This window comes from Elephantulus edwardii, unplaced genomic scaffold (genome assembly GCF_000299155.1).
Source record: "Elephantulus edwardii isolate Elephantulus edwardi_28Jun2011 unplaced genomic scaffold, EleEdw1.0 scaffold00521, whole genome shotgun sequence".
Lineage (NCBI taxonomy): Eukaryota > Metazoa > Chordata > Mammalia > Macroscelidea > Macroscelididae > Elephantulus > Elephantulus edwardii.
In genome coordinates, this window is record NW_006400271.1 from 201,624 (window position 1) to 206,305 (window position 4,682).

Genomic DNA, 4,682 nt, shown 5'->3' on the forward strand with positions numbered 1-4,682 from the left:
CTTCATCACCATAGGCTCTTGCTCAAATGTTATTCATTAAATTCTTCTCTGTAGGATTCTGTAAACTTTTTATATGAGATGCTTGTCTGAAAAGGCATTGCCAAATGTTTGTTCCCAGTCAGTAGTAACCAAAACAGCATGGTACTGGCACAGTGACAGGTACATAGACCAATGGAACAAAATGGAGAACCCAGAAATAGACCCAACTATCTATGCTAAACTGATAGTCATCAAGGAAATCAAATCTATCGAATGGTGAAATGACAACCTCTTCAACAAATGGTGCTGGCAAAACTGGACTGCCACCTGAAGAAAGCTGAAACAGGATCCACATCTCACACTATCATCAACTAAAGATGGTTCAGAGATCTGAGAGTAAAGCTCAAAACCATAAAGTTCATAAGAGACAAATTGAGATCAAGCTTATCAGACTTAGTCTATATTATAAAGAGACTGGCAAATACAGCCAGAAATACACAATCTGAAGAGGATAAAATTGATGAATGGAACCTTTAAGAATTAAATCCATATGTGCATCAAAAACATTTTCCAACAGAGTGAAAAGAAAAACTACTGACTGATGCCACTCTTATTCATAAAACACAACCTGTCAATGACCTGTCTCTTCTGCATTTAGATTGAAAATATATGGAGCTATGACAGCTTTCTGGTCTAAGTATAGGTTATACATGAGCACAATCAAGTGCTCTGGGATTCTCATTCTTCTTAATGTTATCCACAATTTGTTGTGATCCACATAGACACAATTAATTTTAAGTTAAGGAAAGTTATTTTGTTAGTATGTTTACATGAATTATGGTGGCATAATCATTTCTCCTTTTTTATTTAGCTCTCAAAATAATTTACAAAGTCTGAGACTGGAACTTTGAATGGCCAAGTGAAAACCTAACAGAGAAAGATGCTTGAACTTTGACTCTCTTTACTGCTACTGCATTCCACATTAAAAGCCTCTTCAGTTATCTCTCCCAACCAATCATTTGTTACTTTTGTGTACCACTGAATTGGAACCAACCTTTAGATGACCCTCCAGTGGGTTTTCAGAGGTAGTAAGCTGCACAGGGGGGAGATTGTCCATCTTTCTCCTCAGGAGCAGCTGGTAGATTTCAACAGTGTGCTTTGGGGATTGCAGCACAGGTTCTTACCACTAGGCCAGCAGAGGTCCCTAAACAACTAGTCAGTAACCGCCCCCCAAAAAAAATACGTGAGTGCTTTTGCTATCATTTCCTTGTTTACCATCTCTTCTCAAGAAAAGACTATTTATCAGTTACTTATTTCCACATAATACACACCTCTAAAACTCTGTAACTTAATACAAAAATTGAGGCAGAGAAAGAAGACAGCATAAGTAGATGTATTCTCCCATTGTATCAATGTGAAAAAAACAAACAAACAAACAAAAAAACAAATAATCAAGCCAAAATTGCTAGACCTAATAGTCTCAAAACTCTAGGAATCAGTCAGTGGTCTATAACATCTAAGTAAATACTGAATCAAGATGAAAAGCAACATTTGCCTAGAAGAGAACGCTGGTGATGTAGTCTATAACAAGCTGTACTGCTAACCCAAAGACGGTGTCTTTCCGAGAGTTTGAATTCACCAGTGACTCAGCAGAAGAAAGGGGTGGGGGTGTCTCCTCCTGTGCAACTCGTTGTTGTTGTTAAGTGACATCGAGTCATAGACCACTCATAACTACCCTATAAACGAAAGACCTGAATACTTGTATAACTTTCATCTTTTCTCCATATTCATAGAGTGTCTAGAGACAAGCTATTTCAGAAGTGGATGCCACTCCTGCTTCCTAACTTGTTTTAATAGGGGAGCTCCCCCAAACATTGTCCACCACCAGTAACTGTTATCACATTTGACACATCAGTGCTACAGTGTTTAGCATCACAGCAACCACGACTTACATCTGCACAGCAAATGGACAGATCAATACTATACCACTTAGAAGAATGTTTGGCCAAAAACAATTAAAACCAGGCCTGAGGGCTGCAAATTAAAATCACCCACCTTTGACTTGCTAGCATAACCTTCTTTCCACTAAATCAACAGAACTCTATGTTGTCATTAAGTGTCATTGAGTCACAGACACTCATAGCGACCTTATGAATGAAAGACCTGAATGTTAACTTAGTTGACTTAAGGAAAAAAATCAGAGAGAAAGAGAGAATGCTTAATGCAGCTTTATTAAAGGGGGGCAATAGGAGAGCTCCTGGGTGAAGTTCCTCGTTCTGGGGATGCAGAATGGGTAAGTCACACTGTGAAATTATTGAGGAGGGTTTTTATAACAGAGACTTTAGAAAGGGACATTCCACTCTGATTTACGATTCACTTGCTAGCTCAGACAGGCAGGTAAGGCCGTTTGCTCTTCTTATCACTTGTAGGCAAGGCTGTCAGCATTTGAATTCTGAATGCTTCATTCTTCACTTTAGCCCCCTTTGACCAGACTTAACACTGAACTTTCATCATCTCTCCACTTTCATAGAGTTTCCAGAGGCAATATACTTACAGTCTCCAAATATCCACCAGAATGTCAATTATCAGTCTCTCCCAACTTGATGACAAAAACAAATGTTATAAAAGCATTGGTTCTCTATTTATTCCCTACCCCATTCCACCAACTTTGTGGAACCATCATGGGGCATTTGTAGTGACCATAAGTTCCAGATAGGGAACCTAGTATTGAAGAAGCAACAACTGGTGTTTCCAAGGGTGAAGCGTCATGTTGAAGCAGGTGCAGCCTTAAGGTGGAAAGTCTGGTGTTGGAGTACTGACAGCTTATATTCCCAGAGTGAAATATTGACATTGAAGTGGCAGAGATTGTTATTCCCAGGTAGAGAAGGAAGCCTAATGTTAAAGGCAGGGCTCCCCACAGAGGAAACCTGTTGTTAACACAGGTGATTATAGTTTTCCACCATTTAAAAAAAGAACAGGAAAAAGATGAGAAAACCCTGAGGAAGAGGGAAAATACGCTTTCCAGAGTCATGCATTGTAATAGTCAAGGGTACTAGTTTTAACAACAGTAACAAAATAACAAGGCATACAAACAAATAAGAAAGAACTACTCATGCAAAAGAACAAAAATAATGTGATAGAAAGTGCTTTTAAGGAAAAAGAGATAATGTCATTACTAGATTAACATTAGTATTTAAAATGCTCAAGGAGTTAAAAGAAAACAATAGCACAATAAAGTGAGAGAAAAATGATAAGACAACAAAATGAGAATTTCAACAGAAATATTTTTCAAAAAGAAACAAAAAGGAAGACTATAGTTGAAAACCACAGTAATTAAAAGGCTCCTGTTTGGAAATATTACTTTTCTCTTATTATTTTAATTCTATGATACCAAAATGCAATAGGCCCCAAAGCATAGTCACTTCTGTGTTATAAAAAGAGCAAAACAGAAACAGACATGCACAGGGGAAGGGCAGACATTAAGGAATTCCAAGAAGTATAAATGAATGCCTAGGGCTGATGGTTGTCATTAGAAACAGGAGAAAAGATTAGAGACCGAATGGCCACAAGTGAGACTGGGATTTGGACTTTTTGCCTCCAGAACTGAGAGAATAGAAATTTCTGTAAACTGCCCACTTACAATATTTTTCTTATGGCACTGCTAGTAAGCCAAGACAAGACTCAACAGTGGATTTTAGCTGAAAAGAGAAAAGCTCAAATAATTTAAAGACAGAACAATTCACATTAAATAAAGAATAAAAACGTGAATAGTGGGATTGAGACAAGATGGCTGTTTCACCGTGAGAAGCTGTCAAGGGATGAAAATAAGTGTGACTGGAAGCAAATTTTAAAGCAGTCTGTCTTCAAAATCACTTTTTCCTACCACATGCTAATCATTTTACATCACCATGGCAGTAGCAGCAGTAAAATGGGCATTGTCAAACAGAACTGTCTTAAAACATTTATTTCCAATTCAAAATGGAGTTTTATATTGTGTTCATCATAAATCTACATATTCTTTTTTTTTTTAAATCTACATATTCTTCTCTTCCAGATGACTATAATTGCAAGGTGGAACTTGCTTTGACATCTGATGGCAGAACAATAGTATGCTACCACCCTTCTGTGGACATTCCATATGAACACACAAAATCTATCCCTCATCCAGATCCTGTGCATCCTAGTGAAGAAACACATGATCAAGTGCTGAAAACCAGATTAGAAGTAAAAGATGAACCCATCGAGCAAGGACCCATGATAGAACAACTTAGCAAAATGTTCTTTACTACCAAGCACCATTGATATCCTCATGGAGAATATCACAGACGTCGTAGGAAATGGAATCCTCCAAAAGACAGATGATTTTCAGGATCTCATTGGGAATTAAAGGGAAATTATATTGTCTCATGTAAGAAAATGTGATGTATTAACTACTATGTTAAATAATAAAAAAATTTATATACTAAAAAAAAGTGAATAGTGTCCCTATGTTGTTGTTGTTGCTGTTTTTATATGCTGTTGAGTTACTTGAGACTCATAGCCCTGAAACCTGCTCTATCCGGTGCCAACTTTGCTGTCTCTGACACACCCACCCTCATTATTCCAGTCACTGAATCAATTCATTTCATTGATGGTCTTCCTCTCTTTCTCTGTCCCTCCACCATTCCAAGTATAATGTTCCTTGCAACATGCAACATGCCCAA

General features: G+C 37.6%; 1 pseudogene; it reads left to right on the forward strand.

Moving 5' to 3' along the window:
• Window positions 1-3,887: 3,887 nt before the first annotated feature.
• Window positions 3,888-4,341, forward strand: LOC102875940 (annotated as a pseudogene).
• Window positions 4,342-4,682: the final 341 nt, after the last annotated feature.